The sequence below is a fragment of the Crocodylus siamensis genome, chromosome 11 (assembly GCF_052110815.1).
Source record: "Crocodylus siamensis isolate JL-2025a chromosome 11, ASM5211081v1, whole genome shotgun sequence".
Taxonomy (NCBI): Eukaryota; Metazoa; Chordata; order Crocodylia; family Crocodylidae; genus Crocodylus; species Crocodylus siamensis.
Window position 1 is genome coordinate 32697273 of NC_143405.1, and position 22503 is coordinate 32719775.

Genomic DNA, 22503 nt, shown 5'->3' on the forward strand with positions numbered 1-22503 from the left:
ACCAAGGTGTGGAAGAAAACTAATGCTCACTTGTAGCTCCCCAGTTCATGGGAGCATTGTCTGAAGCCATCTCCATTTTGAATCAAGCTGTTGATGAGCAATGTGTGCAGGTGATGCATGATGGCATTGATCTGTTGTCTCCCTAGTCATTGGGCATCACATGGAGACGAGGTCTAACACAGACTGTCCCCATTTATCAAGATGGGGCAGGAAATGCCATTTTAATAAAAGATACTTTGGTTATAACAGTATTTCCCCTACCCCATGGTTATATCCCCCTTTGGAACACTCCTGGAAGGGTCATACAACATCTAGGAATGGTACTGTCTATGAATATAGGAAGAAGGGATGTTTAAAAAGCAACAATTATATAGTAATACATGGGTTAAGAAATATATGATACAACCACACTCCCCCTCACTAGTGTCCCGGGTCATGAGGAGAAAGAGTGCACAGATTACCAGGTAGTTCATCCAACAAGGGTTTTTGCTGTCTCTGAAATCATACCCCTTTGTAAGAAATCTCTTACTTTAGGCCCAATCCACCCATACTGGGAAAAGATAAGGAAAATTAAGTGGGTTCCTAAAACTGGAGTGTCAACTCAATTAGATATTAAGAAAACTAGACAGGTATCTACAAATGTGATTGAATTGGACTCAGCTGATGGACTGGAGGTTGACCTACTGGAGGAAAGGAGGGATATCAACACTCTTATTTGGATGAGAAATTATATCTCTTGACTTCCTTTGAAAGCTTGCCACTTGAAGAAAAAAATAACATCCTGGCTTGCTTGAGAGGGTCTTTAAGAGGAGGCTTGATGCCTACCTAGCTGGGATCATTTGAGCCCAGTTTTTTCTCCTGCCCAGGCAGGGGGTCGGACTTGAAGATCTACAAGGTCCCTTCCGACCCTACTTCTATGATTCTATGACAGCAAGATTTCCAGGAGGATCTAATTAAAATTAACCAGAAAGGCTAGAATGATCCCCAGACGAGCAAACTGAATCAAGATTCACAAGATAGAAAGGAGGTGAGGGGAAAACCTGATCATTTCATGGTACAGACTCCTCTTATCAAACCTGAAGAGCTAGTTATTAAGAAGCCCTTTGTAATGACCCCTAGTGAGAATAACAGTGATGACCCAGTTAATTTCCAGGGATTTAATAGAAGGGATAATGTTTCCCCACTATCCAGCAACAGAAAATTTACCAGCATCTTGGAGAAATTAGACACATCCCTAAGAATGGAAATGGGAGGTCTGGGTAAGGGACTTGCTGAGAATGAAGACTTGAGATCCCTATCCTCCACCTGCAAGTTACCTTGAATAACTCAAGATAGTTCCTTGTCCTGTCCAAATTCATTTCACTTGAGTTTGAGAGAGAGAGAAGGTGTGGCATTCCCATTGCAATTAGAAGCAAATATAATAAATCAGGATGTGAAACATCAGGGACAATTTATAACTATAGATGTTTCCGATGGTTCAGCATTCATAGACCTCAACCTCTCCCAGGAAACTATGCATAAGGATAGGAGCAATTATTGGTAGGAGTATAGGTATCTGGATGCACATGAGTTGGGGGATAGTAATCTAGCTCAGCCCACTAAAATGATATCCCAAGTCTATAGAGAGATGGACAAAGAACAAAAGGTCAAGGATAGCTTAATTATTACACAGACTAGTAGAGAAATCTATTTGATGGATGTTTCAGATGATAATTGATCCAATAGTAGAAACTCATGCACCATAAATAATGAGGGGAGCAAGAAATCTCCCCTCTCAGCAATTCCTATACCAACAGTAATTAGTAAACAAGATGTTATATATAGGTTAATTCCATTAGACTGTGATGGTGTGGGTTTTCTTGCCCCACTTGACATAGAAGTCGAGGATGTAAAATCATCCTGACTCAGAAAGCTCCATCAGAATAGCTTCAGAAAATTTTCAATTATCTCTTGGAATGTAGAAGGAATATTAAGCAAACTAAGTAACACTGACTTCAAGGCCTTTTTAACCAGTCATGATGTTATAGCATTGCAAGAAACTTGGTGTAAGGAACCTTTTCTCCTAAAGGGCTATTTATGCTTTAGTCTGCCTGGAAAAGCAGGCAAAAAGGGGAGATGGCCCAGGCTAGGTCTTTTGAAAATCCTGGCAAATCATCCAGGATAGACTGGAAAGCAACTAGGCACTTGCCTTGATAGCTGTCTACAATTAGATTTATTATTCCCAGGACAGGCTCTTGGATTATTGCAAATATATATATTGCCCTGGCTTTGAGAAGAGAACAAGCTAGTAATAAATGGCATTCACTCATTGAACATTCAGAATCCATAAAATTAGAATATCCTATGGACAAATTGATATTAGTAGAAGATTTTAATGCTAGAATAGGAGGGCTGAAATGGAAAGATAAGGATTATTTGCTACTTAATGAGATTTGGGGAACTGATGTTCCATTTAATTGAATTCAAGATCGTTTAATGGATCATACCCTATGTGGAAGAAATCAAACTTTGCGTTGTGGTTGAATCAGAACTGACAGAGCCAGCTTTTCTTTACTGAGGGCTATACTGTGATCACAGGGGGAATTCCACACAGCAAGGGGAATCGCCCACTTGTCTGTTTCAAAAGATTTCTCAAACTCTATGAGTTTACAAGCATATTTATACATAAGACAGAGAGAGAAAAAAGATACGATCTTGGACAGTAAATCACTGATCTAACACAATCACAAACATACAGGCAGTTTATTTAAAGAAAACATCTGCGTACAGGGTAATATATCAAGACTAAACAAGGCATGCAGGAATCCTTATCTCAGAACATGTAGCTGAAATAAGCAGTATCAGCACTTCCGGTTTCTGTCTGTTTTTCTAGTCAAGTAGGCCAGAAGCCCGACTAAATTTACTACTACACCTAGTATTACCTGAAAGATTTCAACTATAACTCCATTAGGGGATCAAGTACCATTGATTATATGTTAATTTAACCCTCTATGTGAGGGGATATATTTGATTTTGAAATACTATTTTATTTAGAAAGTGACCACCTCAATTTAGTCCTCAACCTTAAGAAAGAGCTTAATACCCCTCCAGTGTTTATTAGCAATAGAAGGAAACCTACATTTGTCAATAGAAAATTGAAATGGGACACCTATCTAGCTGAACAGGTGACTGATAGGGGGACCTCTTTCCATCTGTGACCCTCTAGTCTATTTTTGATGACCCCAAAGTGTGTGGTCAACATGGGGAAGGTGCTCCTCACTTAGGCTGATGTGTTATTTGCCTTGGAATGCAGGGGATGGGTTTGAGAAGGCAGAGAATAGGTTTAACCCCTTTGCATCCCCATCCTCCTGAAATTCTCCCCACTTGTGTAGGCCAGCATAATTTACATTGACATGATGCTTCTCCATGTCCTGAGTGCCAGGCAGAAATAGGTACTTGATACCTTAGCTGGAAACCCTGCTGTCCTAACACTGCAGATAGTCATGGCTCATGACTTTCTTTCCTAGAAGGGTGAAGTGAATTATAGTCTCTCATGAGAGAAAGAGTCTGACTTTCAAAATCAGAGAAACATTGTACGATTACTCCCTAGGGAGGTTCAAACACCTTTTCTCAAAGGGCTAGATGGTATATGAGGGTCTGGTAATGCCTTTCTGGAATGAAGAGCTCATCAGTATCTAGGTGCTTCTAGTGTGACTGACCCAGAGACGATTTGCTGTTTGAGAGCAAATGTCTCTATCAGGAAGATTTCCTCACTAGATTCACTCCTCTCCAGGGAAAACTTAGTGGAGCTGACCCAAATTGAAGTTTCAGTACATGAGCTCATAGAGGAGATTGATAAATTAACAGTAGCAAATCACCAGAACCTGACAGTAGGGTTCTGAAGGAGCTCAGCTAAGAACTCGGAGAACTCCTAACTAGTATGCAACCCATCACTCAAAACAGTATCAGTACTGGAGGATTGCCAATGAGACTCCCATATTTGAAAAAGGCTCTAGAGGAGATGCAGGGAATTACAAGCCAGTTAGTTTACCTTCTGTTCTTGGAAAACTGGTAGAAACAATAATAATAAAAAAGGCTTGTTCAGCATATGGATGAACATGACTTGCTAGGGAGGAATCAACATGGCTTTGTCAAGGGGAAATCATGTCTTACCAACCTACTATACTTTTCTGAGTGTGTCGATAAGCAGGTGAAACAGGGTGATTCAGTTGACATAGTATATCTGGACTTCCAAAGAGTCTTGGACAAGGTCCCACATCAGAGGCTGTTCATGGGATGGGCCTGCCAGGCTGCATCCCCTGCCTGCTCCCTGAGCACCCTTGATCCCCACTCACTCCCCCAGCCCCTCCCCATGGCTTCCCCACTCACCACAGCTCTGGCCCTTTAAGGATAAAAACTGAGAAAAGCCCTGGACACACCATTCCTGCAGCAGCCTCAGGGCTTTGGGGGGATCATGCAGAGCCCCCCACATGGCATGTGGCAGCAGGGATCACCCCCCGCCAGGCAGGAACTGAGAGTCAAGGGTTTTTCTGTTTTTTTATTTCTTAAACGGCAAGAGCTAAGGTAGGTGGGGCACCCGTGGGGGGGCTGGGGGAGCAGGGGTGGTCAGGGGGCTTGTGCAGACCCCCCGTGTAGTGTAGAGCAGTGGGTGGCAGCAGGGATCACCCCACCACCCAGCAGCACCCACTGAATCGGGGCTTCTTTTTTCAAAGTGTCAGAGCTGGGGTGAGTGGGGCAGCCATTGCCGGGTTGGGAGAGCCGGTGGGGGGGATAGGCCTAGCCTGGCTGATTCAGAGATTCAAAGATTTGGTTGCTGCTGAATCTCCAAATCAGATTTGGCCAAATTGATTTGGGACAGTGATTCAAATCACTGAATCAAATCCTTTGGGATAGTACACTAAAAACATCATGTCAGTGCAGTGCTCAGCACCTGTCAAAAAAGTAAACAAAAATGTTATGGATTATTAAGAAACGAATGGTGAACAAAACAGAAAGTTTAATTCTGGCTCTCTAAATCTATGGTGTATCCACACTTTGAATACTGTATCCAGTATTGGTCCCCACACCTCAAAAAGGTTATAGGAGCATGAAGTCTGACACATTTCAAGGAGATAGACGCAGGAAGTTTGGAGAAACTGTACCCCAAATTCTTGAGACCAAAACTCCTGTTACTTATGTGTTAAGCCACAGTGGGGACAAAACTGTAGGCTTGCTAGCCCCTCCTGGGGCAATTAAGGCTACCAAGTTTCAAGGAGATAGGTGCAAGGGGTTCAGGGAAACTGCACCTCAAGCTGCAGACAAGCAAAAATCATGACATGAGTGCTTGTGCAACTGTGTCTGTCTTGGGGCAGAGGGTGAGGAGGAACTACTGCAGGCCTGGCTGCTAGGTGCTGCTGTGGTCATGAAGCCTGCCAGTTCTCAAGGAGATAGGGGGACTCTGGGTTCTGGGGCCCTGCACTTCTGGCTGCAGGCAGGCAAAATTCATGACATGGGTGAAAGACAGTGTGTGTGTTCAGGTGAACTCTTCCTGGTGCTGGGGACTCTGCACAACAAGGCAGTGTACCCCAGTGAGGTCACCTCCTCCCCTACAGCCTCCATCTAGTCCACCATGGTAGACAACGGCAAGTGAAAATAACTTAGCTGGCTCAACACCAACAGCACCAGTAGCACCAGCAGCATCTAAGGGAACTGTCACAGAGCCTTTCTTGTTATAAAGAAATTGACAGCAAGAAGTAAAGATGATGTGTTGGATATGTGTTACTCATGCTGTGTGTGATGGTTTATCTTCTTTTGTTATGTTTATATGTTTATTATGAAAAAACCCAGAATCGTTAGAGAAATACATCTTAGTAAGCTTTCAGGTTGAAAAACCCTTTGTTAGGCTGAAGAAGTACCTGCAGTTGGTGTGTCTGCTGGTCCTGGATGGAAGGAATAGTAAAGAAGCCAGACACTGTCATGGCTTGCAATGCAGAGAAGAAAGCCAATCAGTGAGAATGGAAATGGAAACATCAGGAGGTAAGGGACAGGCTGCGCTAGGCTGGGGAGAGGGAAGAAGGGAGATGTAGCAGCGCAGGTAAAAGTGTAGAGGTACGTGGTGTGCAGATGTCTAGCAGGTTGCAGTGTGCCAGAATTTCACTGTCTATATTGAGTCCACAAGTTTCTGTACCTAGAAGGCTGATGAAGTGAAGTCCATAGGCCCAGCTGTGAAAAGTGATTTGTACATTCAAACAAGCACCTAACCTCATCACGAAAACTGAAGCCAACTTCCTACAGCTCAAAACACAAAACCTGCCAACTATCTCCAGTACCCCCACAAACTGCACACCATACTCTATCAAAGACAACAATACCTAACTACCTATGGGGGCACATTCTTCACCACAAAAGCACTCTGTCTCCAGTCTCTCAGGCCTGATCCTGAGAGCGAAAAAATTACAAACCACTTTTCACAGATGAGCCTATGAACTTCACTTTATCACTCTGTTAGGTACAGAAACTCACAGACTCAATATAGACAGTGGAATTCTGACACATTGCAACCTGCCAGACATCCAACTCCCCAGGTACCTCTGCACTTTTCCCTGTGCTGCTACATCCCCTTCCCCACCATACCCCCCGCACCTCAGCCTGTCCCTCACTCCCTCCATTTCCATTTTCACTGATGGGCTTTTTTGCCTGCATTGCATGCTAGGCTGGCCTCTGGCTCCTTTACTATTCCTTCCATCCAGGACAAGCAGATACATCAACTGGAAGTATTTCCATACTTCCTCAGCCTGACAAAGGGTTTTTTAACCTGAAAGCTGGTATCCCAGATAACTAAGCTGAACTCACCGGGAGCCCCACAACTGCACTACAACCTACAAATGTCAGGCCTGTCAAAGACATGACAGGTCTGGGCTTTCCCCAGCCAGGAATGTGTTAGCTGGAAGTTATGGAGCCTCCTACCCACCTTTCACCAGGGGATTATTATGCAGCTGTCGTGACACCAGCAGTCCTATCAGACCTCCCATGACCAGTTTTAGTGGTCATGCCGAGGACCTGGGGCATCCTATTTTCCCATAGCCCCAGCCCATACCACCAAGTTCGTCTCGGCTGGGGAATGAGCTCAGTAGGGACATGTTCTTCCCCTGCTAGCTGGTGATGCAGTTAGTTCCCCTCTCCAGCTGACAGTGAGTCATTACCTGTTTTAAAAAAAATGAAAAAAGGAAATAGGTGTGGATGGAATGAGGAGGGTGGCATTCGGTCCATCTGCGCCTGGAGCTTGGAGAACCCCAGCAGTGGGAGGTTCACCTTTAGAAATACTCTACCAAACCAGGATCTAAGCAGGTGCAGTGGGGTGTCACTACATCCCCATCAATGTTGAACACTCTCTCACTCAGAATACTGGTCGGTGGAGAGCACAGATGTTCCCAGGTGTAACAGGCCTGTCACCAGAAGACAGGTTGGCCCCTTTAAGGCCAGAACTTTCTGGGCAGAGAGTGCCAGTAAGGTTGGGGTTAAAAGCTGAGCCTGGCCAGCTAGTCAGCTGACTGGAAGGGGCGAGCCAGGACTATAAATACCCTGGGCTGATTAGCAGTAGGGGCTAGCAGCCAAAGGAGAAGAAGTGCATTTCAGAGCTCCATGGAGAGGCTTGGTGAGCAGTCCAAAGGCTGGAGGAGGGGAACTACGGAGGACCCTGGAGAGACAGCAGCAACTGCAGAGGAAGGACTGTAGCTGACAGTGGGGAGCTGAAGCATGAACCCTGCATAAATGTAAGCTGGCATGCTGCCTCCTTTAATCACATTCCTCTTGGTAGCAGTTAAATAATTTTTTTTTTTTCTTTTTGAGTAAGACTGGTGGTTTGGGCAAGAAGGAGGCCTCATTGGGACACCATTACAATGTGGGTAACCAGCACCTGTGTGGGCATATGATTTTAGGGTATACAAACCAGGGTGCCAAAGACCTCAATCCTGAAAGGCCAGGGTGGTCTGGTACACCTGGGGTGCAGTTCTGTTTTTCTTTAGACTCAGACAGTGTGGATCTAGGGCTGTTCCCTAGCCTTGAACTTGTGACCTCATAGTTGCGGGACTAGTGGCTGGGCTGCTAGGCCAGGCTCTAGATTGAAGGAGAAAAGAGGGCCACAAGCCTCAAGACAAGAAAAGAAAAGGCTAGTGCCTCTGAGTCAAACCCTGTTTAGTGTGTTTAGACAGGGAGGCCTAGGTAGAGAAAGACAGGGGTCAAGGCCCGTGGAGGCAGAAGACCCCAACATACAAAATACAATAGGCAGTCTCCCGCTTACAAGAACATCAATATAATAATTTCCATCAAGACGTGGCAGAAGAGTAGAGAGTGGGACACAAGAATCTTAAAGGGGACTTTAAGGGCACCCCACATAAGGCACGGATAACAGGAAAGATGGCGATGGGGAGGGTGACCTGTTGTACCAGGCAACTGGCCAGATCTAGCCATATCTGGCTGCAGCTTGCCCAGTAGGCCAAGAGGTCACTCAGCAGCAGTTCCACATTCTTGGCAAGATGGGCAGCCACCAAGGCCTGAGCGCTACCTGCCTGAGTGTGGGGTCTGGTACCTCTGGACCCCACTGTGGAAACCTTGCCCTTGGCCCACATTGGCAGCAGCTGTAGTGGACGAGGAAACTGGCTGGTGGATGGCATGCTAGCATGGGACGGTGAATCCCCCTCTTCCATGTCCCCCCACCTCCAACATTTTGTCTCCCTGACTCTCTTCACCAGCAGCTCCATCCACTGATTTAGGGTTTGGTTACTGCATATGCTGCCCTTCACACTTGGGTCACACATGGCGGTAAGCACGTGGACTGTATTGAACTGTAAGGGATCAAGCTGTTTCCTGAGACCCTCCTTCAGCCACCTCACCAGTGCCTGCACATCTGGTGACAGTGGCTTGCCCCATCCAGGAACATTGATCCCCTGGAAGCTGTCCATTTGGCTCTGAATTTCCCTCACTACAAGGATCACCTGGCCAAGGAGGGAATCAGCAGCACTGAGGTTCTCGGTGACCTCAAGGAAGGGTTTGAGGACCACCAAGACCTGGGAGATGGTATCCCACTCAGCTCTGATCTGTGATCCCAATCTCTGCAAGCAAGGCCATCTCATGAATGGGCTTTTGCAGCTTCACCAGCCTCTTGAACATCAGGTATGTGGAGTCTCCACAACCTGCATGATTTTCTGCTGCAGAATGTTCAGCTCTTTTTATTTATCCCACAATCTTGCCCAGCTTGATGCTCCAGTGGAAGTAGCCTGCCACCTTCCTGCATTTTTAAATTAGCTTGCTGGTAGTAGCAGCGCCATCACCAGCAGCCCTGCCCCCCTCCAAGGCATCCAGACAACAAGGTGCAACTTGTGTGACACACAGTGGATGCCAACAAAATTGGCATCATAGACCACCTTGACCATATTGGCCCCATTGTCAGTGGCCATGAACCTACGGGTGAGCTCGCCCTGCCTAGCTAGTCATTAACAGCAAGCATCTCCCCAGTGCTCTGTGTGAGCTTGCTTGGCTTTGGAATGTGCCCCTGTTTCTGTCCACATTTCCTCCGCTGCTCCAGTGTGGCCTGCCTCTGTTTTGGGGGGATGGGGGGCTTTGGAGTGAGTGGGGGACTTCCCCTTGCGCATGCTCCTGCTGGTGCCACACTGAGAAGTAGCAAGGGGAAGGGGGTGGTGCCTGCAGAAATGCATCCGCATCCCTGTGGTGCTTATCTTCCCTTGCCCTGGCTGGTTTTGGCTTGGCAGTGCAGGCAGATGGCATACATAGGATCATCTTCCAGCTCAAAATTATCTCAGACCACACTGCCAGATCGCTTCTGGGGTTCAGGTGCATGTGTGGATTCTGCACTTTCCCCCTCCTCAGCAGGCAGAGGCACAGCAAGAGGAGTTGACTCAGCTGAGCCACTTGCCTCCACCTCCACATCAACCTCCTCTGAAGTGACTTCTGGGGAAGGGGATCTGGCTCAAAGGGAAACTTGAGGGGTTTCAAGCACCAACTCGGGTGATTTTCCCCCTCCTTCCCCAGAATTTTCCTTGCTAGGGCACTGAGATCCAGATCCAGCACCAGCTCTTCTTTTGGTGAATGCTCAGCATGGGAATTGAAATAGGGGTGTCGTAGGCTGCCATTCTGGTGGTAATGCTGGTGCTGCCATCTGTTGTTGTCATCATGGTGCTGATGGGGGGGGGGTTATGGCCGGTGCTCATGGAGCAGATACAGTATTGGGCACAGGCAGTAGCACTAGTACTGCTCCCCTCTCTTTGCTGCTTGTAGCAACCTTATCCCTTCCAGTTGGAGGAAAGAGGCTGTGTCTCAGTTTTTTTGTGGGGGAACTTACAGCTCTCCCTCTACCCCCTCTTCTGCCTCTCCCTGAAAGCTGGCCACCTGGCTTTCCACTATGCTTCATGGTGTTTTTCATGTCTTCCCTTTCTGCAAATATATAAATGTATTTGCATTCTTATATAAATTTAAAGGTGTAGGTGTCCTCCTGTGAGGAAATGTATTTAAACAAATAGAAATACGACTCTCTCTCACAAATTCAAAAGTGTAGGTGTGCTGCATAAAATGACTTTTTAAAACCAAATACAAATATACCTTTCTTCCTATATAAATTCTATTATGTATGTATGATCTATGCTGCAAAACTAAAATTATAGAAATAAAATAATGTATTTCCCTTCCTATAGAATTTAATTTGTATAATAATTCTATCCTATCCAATACAAGTATAAAATTCAAAAGACTTCAAAAACAATGCTGCCTTTTCTACTCTTTTTTTTCATCCCTCCTCCAAAGCCCTGGGATTGGAAGGGACCTCATGGAAGGATGACAGTCACTGGCCAGCTATACAGTCAATAATGAGAGTAGTCTTTCCCCACTTTTTTTTTTTTTTTTTTTTTTTCCTCCCCTTCCCCTCCTTGTCCTTACTTTCTGTTTCCCTGCAGGCAAGCCCAGCTTCAGCTTTGAAACTCAAACATTTTGAAAGTTTCAAAACATTTTGATTAGCCTTGTTTTGTTTCAAGTCTGTTTTGAAGCCCTCTGTTTCATTTTGATTTTGCTATTTTAAGCTTGAAATGAGTGAAAACAGCATTGAAACATAACAGCCAGAAAAATTTCACACAGCCCTAATATGCAGGTGTGTGCTCTTTAGAGAGCTTCCTAATACATGCACCATTCTGTACTCAAATATTCCACTTCTGAGGCAACACACCTGGCACAGTGTGACCCAGCATAGTGTGACTTAGTACAATGCTCCTTGATGTCTTACTGGATCAATCTATGCAGGCCCCAGGTCTTTTGGAAATGGATCTTCCCTTAAAAAATTAATACCCAGAAATGCACATGCAACTTCCCACCTGTGGATGTAAAAGTGAAAGCAACGTGAGCTAAATCCTTAAGTGGCTCCAGCCATTTGTATTCTTGTATTGGACAGATATATTCTAAGAAAGGAGCATAGCATCCATGGTCCTTTTTAAGGTTCTATTTATAAATATTCATTCACTAGCAATGAGGCAATGATTAGTATCTCAGAACTTAAGGCTAGACATAACATGCATTTTAGCTTAATTTGGTTAGCATGACCATTCATTTCTAGGTCACCAGTTTAAGAGTTTTTTTTCTTCTGCTATCACCCTTTACATTCTCAAAAACATGGTTCCCCTAGTTGCTCACATTTATGTTTGTAACTATAAGTTGCCTCTGAAACTAATGAGAGGAACATTTTGTTATGCTTACTTGGTTACCAAACTATTAGTTGAACTTAATTGCCAAGTCCATAGAGATTAAGATTTTACTTCATGTACCACAGTCAACTTAAAACTAGAGGTAACTAAATGTATTTTGAAGTGATAAGCAGTTTTGTTAATCTGGCCTTCCCTAAACAATAAACAATAAACAACAAGACTGAAGACTGTCCTTGGCTTAGAGATGGGGATGAAAAGAACCATCTAATTTATTCACAATGCTTTTTTAAATTTATGTATGCTATAGTAACAAGTGTTATTAGTCCTCTGAGCTATTGATGATTTCCAAAACAGTGACTTCAGGATACCAGGCCAATAACAACCTTGGCAATGGTATCAATTGGGATATTTTTCAGCAAGTTGTTGGATATACAATATACCAATAACTGATTATTTGGCAGCGTTTTCAGTCTTTGTAATCCACAAATATGCAGCCATAATCAGCATGTGCTTACATTAACACTTCCTAAATTTAGATCCCAAACACCGTGCTAGCTTGCAAGTATAGTGAGAGCCCTGATTTCAGGTTATATTGCCTCAGCTAAGATGCTTCTGAGACTCCCCACTGAGGAAGACACTTCCACACAAATCCTAACTTGAGACCGTGCCTTGTTCATAAATTGTTAGGCCACAAAGCACCAATATGATCCTCTATTACACAGTGGGCACAACTACATGAGATGCTTTACTCAAGATTAGAGCTGATTACTGCACAGTAGCACTGTCTACATGTGCAGATGCTTATTGCATGATAGTTTGCTGTAATCCTGAGTAAATGTGCTAGCTACATGTACTTGGAAGTAATTAGTACACAGTACAGCACATGTAGACAGCAGACAGGAGGCAAATTTGCTTCTGGTCAGCCAGACAGCGGGGGTGAGAGATTGCTCCCTGCCCCCAGCAGCAGGGAGTTCCCAGCCCCCACTCTCTGCAATCATGAAGTGAGGGCTGGGAGATTCTTATCTCCAAGCCTTAGCTCTGAAACCTCATAGCCAAGGCTGGTTGATTCTTATAAGAGATTCTTATAAGATACTAGTGAATTGCTGGTCAAGAATAGGGGGGTAGGCAGAGACAGAATACCACCACACACCACCCCACACTGCTGCTGCCTTCCGGGAGTGGCGGGGAGGAAGTTTGTATGCAATGGCTGCCACTGCCACCCACCAGCCCACCCTGCCACCCCATTTGACATTTGACCACACACCACCAGCCCTACTCTGTGTCCAGCCTCACACCACCCCTCCCCAACACTCCACATCTGGCCCTGCACCCCCCCCTCCCCCATTCCATATCCGCCTGGTCTGGTCTGGTCTGCTGGAGCCACACCCCACCCATCATTCTTGACAGGCATTCTTGACACAGCCCTGGTTGGTTGGAGCCATGCCTCACCAGGAGCCATGCCCCCCCAAGAGTGTTTTGGAAAGACAGATGCACAGACAGATGGACTAAGCTGGGGAAGGAAATTATTTTGGGCAGAGGGCCATTCACCGAGTTTTGTCAAGCTATCAAGTGTCACATGGGTAGCCCTGCCCCTTGACAGATGCCCTGCCCCCTGGTTGCCATCTTGTGACTGGAAGTCCCACCCCCTAACCCCTGACCTTTGCCACCAGAAGTCCCTCTCTTTCCCCTTTCAGCAAGGGGTTTTGACATCTCAGAACCAGAAAAATATCAAATTATATTGTAAAAAGCAAACATCTAAAACTTTAATTTGATTTCAAAAAATATTTTTGTCCTGATTTACATGTGTTTGTGTAGTGTATGTAGAGGTGATTGTATATAATAGCTTAAAATTAAGTCTAACTCTTGTATATTGCGGGGGTGGATATAGGTTTGTGGGAAGCTCTGGGTGTTTGGGTATGTGGGGTGTGGGGGAGGGTGGTGTCGGTATGTCTGTGGGGGATGGATAGGTGTGGGTGTGGGGTGAGGGAGAATGTGTGTGTGGATATGTGGAGTGTGGGTGGGTATGGGGTTTACTGGAGGCTGTGTGGGAGAGAGGGTGGCTGGTGTGTGTGAGGAGATGTGGGTGTGGGGGTCTTACATGTATGTGCATGTGTATAGTGGGGTGTGCATGTGGGGCTTACCCTATGAACACACACACACACACACACACAGCCCCTCCCAATCAATTAGCACTCAGGACTGGTGCCTCACTCACCTTATCCTACTGGTGATAGCAATTGTGTTTTGCATGAAATGAAGATGTCTTGTGTTGGAGAGGCCTGTAATGATGGGTTTACAGAAGCATTACAGAAGTTAAGCACCTGTTGAGTTTAACGTACATACTATTCACTGGAAATGATATGTCATCTCTGTATTTCATGTGAAAAAGACACAGACAACTTCAGCACATAATTATTTGCTGCCCACTGATTCTGGCCCTTCTCACATGACACCCTTGTGTATTTTCATTGTAACTTTTTATCATTCTTATGCACAGGGAGTATTTAAGTATTACTGACTGTAAATGTAATTTGTAGACATTTAAGGAGAGTGAAGAGGAGATAACAAATCTGTTACAGGAATGTACTGTAATGTTTTATGAAGGACAGATGTTGAAAAAGTCCTTTTTAAAGCTTCCATTCCATCAAGTTGTTACTGTGGAGAAAGGTCTGGTTTTGGGACAAAAAAGTCTACACTAGTACTGGAGAGCTCTTAGTCACATGATTGCAGACATGCCTGAACACTTGTTCTGAAGCAAATCTCAGCTTTGGCAAAAAACTGAGGCAAATAAAAGATACTAACTGGGAAAGTTTTTGTAATTTTCAGGACCCTTTGTTCAGAATGTTGCTGCTGAGCTCATATATAGCACCTTTCACTGATAGATCTCAAAGTGCTTTACAAAAGTAACTATCATTGTCCTCCCCACCACCATTTACAGATTGGCAAACTGAGGCACAAATAAGATACTTCCTACCTAACAAAGAATGTATGGTCTTGTCATAGGGCATGCATCTCTTTCCTTCCATGGCCAATAATAGTGAATAGTAGGGCTGTCAGAAGCTTTGGCAGATGGTTCAATTCAGAGGAGATTCAGCCCAATTTGGTGACTGAATCTCCAAATCTGAATTATATCAGGAGACCAATTAAAAAGTCCAAATTGAATTGGAAGCCTCCAAATCAATTTGGAAAAGAATTGGTGCTGCTTCAGAGATTTGGCCATAGACTAAACAGGCAGCAGTCCTTGACACTGGACACAGCTGTCTCCAGCTGATAAGTCTGTTGTGGTGGGTGAAGGGGGGAAGGAAAGAGGCATGGGAGAGGGAAGGATTGGGAACTATTCACTAGGCCTGTGCAAAGCGGCAAGTACTTGCTTTGGATCTGATTCAGCTGAATCAAATCAGTACAGTGATTCAAATCTCTGAATCATATCACTGTCCCGCTGAATTGGCTGAATCCAAATCCAAAGCGAATACTTGCTGCTTTGCACAGGCCTAGTGAATAGCTACTTCTAGAAACATAACCATATGTTGAAAGCCGGATTTGAAGTATAAGGGAATCTGTATTTTAACAACAATCCATTTTCCAAAATTCATTCAACCAAGCATGACAAAGACATAAGAACACACTTTTTAGAGTTTAGTGTTGGCAACAAAGAAGTTGGGTTGTTTAACAGACATACTTTTAAGATGAACTGTGAGAGTGGTACTATATTTTGATGCAAGTTTAGTTTTTGTGTTGTCACCATCTTCCAGGCTACTTGCTTTTAGGAGAAAGGCAATAAAGTCTCATTCCAGGTGGATGCTCTTGTTAAACTAGAAATGAAAAAAACTAAACTCATCATTTTCAAAGAAGCTTGACAGATTCTTTATCGAATGGGATTAGTTCTTTTCCATGTCTGGGCAGTGTTGTTTGAGACTTAAATTAACTGCAGATCACCATAACAGCCACTGGAAGAAGGTTATGACCACTCCATTAGTCAAATTCAAAAGCAGTTTACTTTACACAATCTGTTTCAACTTTCCCTTGGTTTATTTCATTTTGATGTGTTGAAGGTCACAACCCTGCAGTAAAATGCAATTTAAACTTTCATTACTGGTGACAAGCTTAACTTGAAAACAGTTCCTGTAAAATTATATGTGGCAGGAAAGATGGAACAGAACAACATAATTACCTATGGAGGAAGTCATTAGGACATGATAAGGATTAAACAGTAGAAAATCAATTGCAAAATCAGACATGCCTATTGTAATATGCCAGCACTGATATATGTAGGACTGAAAGGATTTTGTTTTTGACAGGACTTTCTGTAACAGAAATGGTAACTTGTTTAAGAAAACTTGTTTTAAGAAACTAAACGTCAAGAGTTTTCTTAATAATATGTTCATTGACAAGTGTTTTAGAAAAATAGTCAACACTTTTGAAGGTTTTTTAAATGTTCCGTCTCATCTACTGTTAGACCCCTTTTGTGTAAAACTTTAGTAGCAATAGCAGTCCATACATTTCAGAGGAGGAGGGTTCTCAATATGTAAGTCCACTGTTCAGTGATAATGAATCAAATCAGAAGGGTCTGGACTTGTAAGACAGAATCCTTTTCCCCAAAGAAACAGAGCTACACATCCCACAGCACTAAATCATTCAGGATGTGGAGACTGGGTGGAACTCCATGTAGCTGATGCTTGAGAGGCTGGTGGAGCAACAGAAGGCCATTCGTGAGATGGTCTTGCTTGCAGAGATTGGGATCAGTGGCCCCCTGAATACAGCAAAGTGGGATACTATCTTCTGGATCTTGGTGGTCCTCAAGTCCTTCCTCAAGGCCACCGAGAGACTCAGTGCTTGCGATGCCATCCTTAGCCAGCTGATCCCCATAGTGAGGGAACTTCAGAGCCAAATTGAGAGCTTCCAGGGGATTAATGTCCCTGGCTGAGGCAAGCCGCTGTCACCAGATGTGCAGGCACTGGTGAGGCAGCTGAAGGAGGGGATCAGGAAATGGCTTGATCCCTTGCGGTCCAGTACAATCCACATGCTTGCTGTCATGTGTGACCCAAATGTGAAGGGCAGTGTATGAAGTAGCCAAACCCTAAATCAGTGGACAAAGCTGCTGGTGAAGAAAGTCAGGGAGACAGAATGGTGGAGGTGGGGGGACATGGAATTCACTGTCCCCTGCTAGCACACCATCCACCAGCCAGTCTCCTCATCCACCACAGGTGCTGCCAGTGTGGGCCAAGGGCATGGCTTCCATGGTGGGGTCCAGAGGCACCACAACCCACGCTCAGGCAGGTAGTGTGGTGGGCCAGTAGGGGGCACTCCTGCGTTGAGCCACCCACCTCACTGCACCCGACCACCTTCCAGGCTCTGAGTGCCTCCCTGGGTGTGCTTCACGTCTGGCTGAGCCCCTTCCTGAAGCACACCCACTAGCCTGGGGGTTCTTCTGCCACCACCAAGGGCTGGGCTTGATTCTGGCTCTCTGCACCCTGGGAAACACAGGCCTAGTAGCCCTCAAGGGTACTTGATTCACTTCAAGAACTCGGGATGCTCCCCTCAGTCAGAAGCTCAAGTAGTGGTCTCCCTTAGCCAGCCAAACCAAAGGGACCCCAAGGCATAATCTAGACCCACTCCCAATAAGTCTCCCACACCAGGTACAAAGAAGAACTTTATTGGTTACAAGGGGTAGGGTTGGAATAGGGTACAGGGTAAAGCAATATCAGAGAAATGTCATAGAGCAAACTCCCATGGCTGGGTAGCCTTTGATCATGCACTTGAGTTACTGCAAGCTGTGTGTCTAGTTAGATCTCAGGTATCTTACTCACAAGTGGAGACTCCCTCTGGAGGCAGGCAGTTCCTTGATCATGAGTTTTGAGAGAGAGAGCAAGTTTCAAATGGTCCAGCTCTTCTCCCTCTGAGTCTTTCTCATGGCTGCTGCCCCCTGCTCCTGGTCAGTCCTTAACTTATATAGCCCTTGTGACCTCATTTATCTGGTCCAATGGAGGCCAGCACCTGTTGGCTGTCAGCCAACCAATTTGAAATGCATCACTGTTTGCTGGGCAGACTGGCAGTCCCTAGCCCACCAGGGACCCCAAGCCCCTCACCCAGGTATGTGATGCCAGTCATGTGATGCCAGTCATGTAGGCAGAGGGAGCAGGTTTCCCCCTCCTTCAGGAATGTATCCAGCTCAGGTTACCTAAAGAGATAGGGTAAAGTGTGTATCCTCTGCTGGGCCCATCCTAACCAAATTGTCACAGAGCAGAGTTTACGGGAAGAAACAGAGGTGGCCTTCTGCCACAGGTAGTGCTCAGGCCTTGGTGGCTGCCTATCTTGGTGAGGACTTGGAGGCACTGCTGTGCATCCCCTTGGCTTACTGAGCAAGCCACAGCCAGATGTGGCCAGATCTGGCCGCAGTTGCCCGTGAGTACCTGTCTTGTCCACTGACCAGTGTTCCAAGTGAAATAGTGTTCAACATTGCTGGGGATGCAGTGATACCTCATCACACCTGCTTGGATCCTGGTTTGGTGGAGCAGCTGGTGTTCTTGAAGGTGAGCCTCTCAATGCTTGGGTTCCCTAAGCTCCAGGTGCAGACAGAGTGAATGCCACCCTCCTCACTCTGTCCACACCTATTTCCTTTTTTCATTTTTTAAAAACCAGTTAATACCCCACTGTCAGTGGGAGGGGCACTCACTGCAGACAGCCAGGGGAAGACCATGTCCCTGCTGAGCTCCTGTGCCAGGACAAACTTAGAGATATGGGCTGGGGCTATGGGATAAGAGGAGGCCTCAGGTCCTGCCACTAAAACTGCACCCTGCCATGGTAGGGAGGCCTGGTGGGACTGCTGGCAGTGCAGCAGCCCCATAAATGCCAGGACCAATGATGGCCCATGGTGAAAGGCAGGTAGGAGGTGCCATAACCTCCAGCTAACGTAAGTACACATTCCTGGTTGGGGAAAGCCCAGACCTGTCACATCTGTGCCAGGCCTGATGTTTGCTGGTTGCAGTGGAGTAGTGAGGCTCCAGGTGAGCTCTGCTTATCTGCCTTGGATGCCAGATTTTGGGTTGAAAAACACTTTGTCAGGCTGAGGAAGCACTGGCAGTTGGTATTTGTGTTGTTCCTGGGTGGAAGAAATAGTAAAGAAGCAAGAGGCTGGCATGCAATGCAGGCAAGAGAGCCAGTAAGTGGAAATGGAAATGGAGGTGTTAGGGGGTGAGGGACAGTTTGGGCTGGGGAGGGGGGCAAAGGGGAATGTAGCAGCAGAGGTAAAAATGGAGAGGGACCTGGGGAGTCAGATGTCTGACAGGTTGCAGTGTGTCAGAATTCCACTGTTTAATCTATATTGAGTCCATGAGTTTCTATACCTAGGAGGCTGATGAAGTGAAGTTCATAGGCCCAGCCGTGAAAAATGGTTTGTAATTTGTTTCCTTTCAGGATCAGGCCTGAGAGAGTGTGCCTCCACAGGTAATTGGGTATTGTTGTCTCTGTTAGATTCTGGTGTGCAGTTTGTTGGGGTACTGCTGCGCATATGTCCTAGGTAGGGGTATGCAGGCAGTGGATTGCAGCTCTGTCCCAGCTCCACACCATGCTGTCCCCACCACAAGACACCAAACCAGTCTTGGAGCAGCTCCCCAAGCAGCTGTGTACCCTGAAAGTGCTTCTGGGGCCAGTTTTAATGGAAACCCTGTCTACATGCTGTCAAGGCCCCATCACTCATGGGGTATCCATGGAAACTGGTGCAGTGATGTGGGCAGGGGCTGCTGGGAAATGGAATCCAGACACTTGCTGGATCCACCATTTTCCCCACCCCTGGTACAAGCTGTTCAGGAAGGAAAGGTGGGGAAGAAGAGGAGGAGTTGTGTTTTATTGAAAAGAGCCATATGATTGCTCACAGCTCCAGTATGAAACTAGAGAGAGGCCTGTGGGAAGTCTCTGGGTTAGGATGAGAGGAGAGAGCAACAAGGGTAATGTTGTGTTGGGGTTCTGCTATAGAACACAAGACATGGAGGAAGTAGTGGATGAGGCTTTCTTCAAATAGGTAATGGAAATTTCCCAATCACAAGCCCCAGTTCTCATGTGGGACTTCAATAACCCTGACATCTTCTAGGAGAGCAATACAGCAGTGCACAGGTAATCCGGAAAGTCTTTACAGAGTACTGGGGACAACTGCCTAGTGCAAGTGCTGAAAACAATGCTCTTCTTGACTTGCTGCTCACAAACAGGGAATAATTGGTGGGGAATGTAGTAATGGATTACATCTTGGGCAGCAGTGACCATGAGATGATTGAGTTTAGGATCCTGAGGAAAGGAAGGAAGGAGAGCAGCAGAATTAGGACTTCGGATTTCAGAAAAGCAGACTTTTAATCACTAAGGGAACTTGTGGACAGGATCCCCTGGAAGGCCAGTTTAAGAGGGGCTGGAGTCTAGGAGAACTTGCTGTACTTTAAAGAAACCTTACTGAGAGTGCAGGAACAAACCATCCTGATTTTTAGGAAGACTAGCAAGTATGGCAAAAGACCAAGTTGGCTTACCAGGAAATTCTTCAGTAAACTAAAATGAGAAAAGGAAACTTATAAGAAGTGGAAACCTGTACAAACAACTATGGAGGAGTATAAGAGTATTGCTTGGGCATAAAGGATGAAATCAGGAAGGCCAGAATACAAATGGAGTTGCAGATAGCAAAGGACATAAAGGGTAAGTAGAAGAGTTTCTACAAATATGCCAGCAACAAGAAGAGCATTAAGTAAAGTTTGGGTCCTTTATTAAATGGGGGAGGCATCTTAGTAACAGAGGGTAAAATATTCAATGCCTTTTTCACCTCAGTCTTCACAGGCAAGGTCAGCTCCCAGACTACTGCATCAGTTTGGGGAGCAGGTGAGCATCCAACAATGGTGAAAGAACAGGTGAGGGACTATTTAGAAAAGCTGGACATATACAAAGTCCATGAGGCTCGATGGGATGCACCTGAGGGTACTGAGAGAGTTGGCTGATGTGATTGCAGAGCCTCTGGCCATCATTTGGCAATTGGGAGATATCCCAGAAGATTGGAAAAGGGCAAATATAGTGCCCATCTTTACAAAAGAGAAGACGGAGGATCCAGGGAACTACAGACTGGTCAGCCTCACCTCAGTCTCTGGAAAAATCATGAAGCAGGTCCTCAAGGAATCTATTTCTAAGTACTTGTAAGACAAGATCATGATTAAGAACAGTTGGCATGCATTCACCAAGGGTAATTCATGCCTGGCCAACCTGATTGCCTATGATGAGATGACTGACTCTGTGAATGCAGGGAAACAAGTGGATGTGATATTCCTTGATTTTTAGCAAGGCTCTTGATCTAGTCTCCCATGACACTCTCACAAGCCTGCTAAAGAAGTATGGGTTGGATAAATGGACTGTAAGGTGGATAAAAAACTGGCTGGATCATGTGCCCAGAGTGTAGTAGTCAATGACTTGATGTCCAGTTGGCAGCCAATATCAAGTAGAGTACCACAGGGGCCAGTTCTGGGGTGGATTTTGTTCAATATTTTCATCGGTGATCTGGAAGATGGAATAGAATGCACCTTCAGTAAGTTTTGCAGATGACTCAGGGCTGTGGGGAGTAGTACACACACTGAAGGGTAGGACTAGGATTGAAAGAGAACTCAAGAAATTGGAGGTTTGGACCAAAAGTAATGTCATAAGTTTCAATAAGGACAGGCACAAATTCCTGCATTTAGGATTAACAATCCCATGCACTGGTACAGGCTGGGGACTGACTGGCTAAGCAGCAGCTCTGTAGAAGAGGACCTAGGGGTTACAGTGGAGAGAAAGCTGAATATGAGCCAACAGTGTGCCACTGTTGTGACGGTGGCTAACAGCATACTGAGCTGCTTTGGTAGGAGAATTGCCAGCAGATTGAGGGAAGTGATTATTTCCCTATCCAGCAATGGTGAAGCCACACATGGAGTACCATGTTTGATTGTGGGCCATCCACTACAGAAAGGTTGTGGACAAATTGCAGAGAGTCCAGCAGAAGATAACAAAAATCATGAGGGCTGGGGCAAATTACTTCTTAGGAGAGACTAAGAAAACTGGGTTTATTTAGTCCAGAGAAGAGAAGACTGAGAGGATTTAATAGCAGCCTTCAACTACCTGAAGAGTGGTTGCAAAGAGGATGGTATTGGACTGTTCTCAGTGATGGCAAATGACAGAACAAGGAGCAATGGTCTCAAGTTGCAGTAGGGGAAGCTTAGGTTATATATTAGGAAAAACTTTCTCGTGATGAGGGCAGTAAAACACTTGAATAGATAACCCAGAGAGGTGGTGGAGGGGATGGGCCTGCTTTGAGCAGGGAATTGGACTGTATGGTCCCCTGGGATCACTTCCATCCCTAGTTTTCTGTGATTCTATTATTCTATTTAAAGAGCCATGAAATAGAGCAAGGGCCCTTGGCCTGCAACTGGGCTCTGCTGTCACTTGGAGCTATACATGAATCCTTACTTGCAGAACTCCTCCTCTTCCTGGGAGCTGTCCAGTAGGGCTGTGAGAAGCTTCGGTCACCAATTTGATTTGGAGGAGATTTGGCCCAATTTGGCAGCCAAATCTCTGAATCTGAACTGAATTAGGATACCCATTAAAAGGTCTTAATCAAATCCCAAACCTCTGAATTGATTCAGAAAAGATTCAGAGAGAGTCAAAGATTTGGATCAGCCAGGGAGAGGCAGACACAGCTGGGTGGCTGCAGGTTCTCCCACAGCTCCTCCAGCTGTGCCTGCCTCTCTCTGAGTAGGGGAACCCCAAGAGAAGCTCCCATGGCTGTGCTGCCTGGCCCCAGCTTCCCAGCACTAAAAAAAAAAAAAAA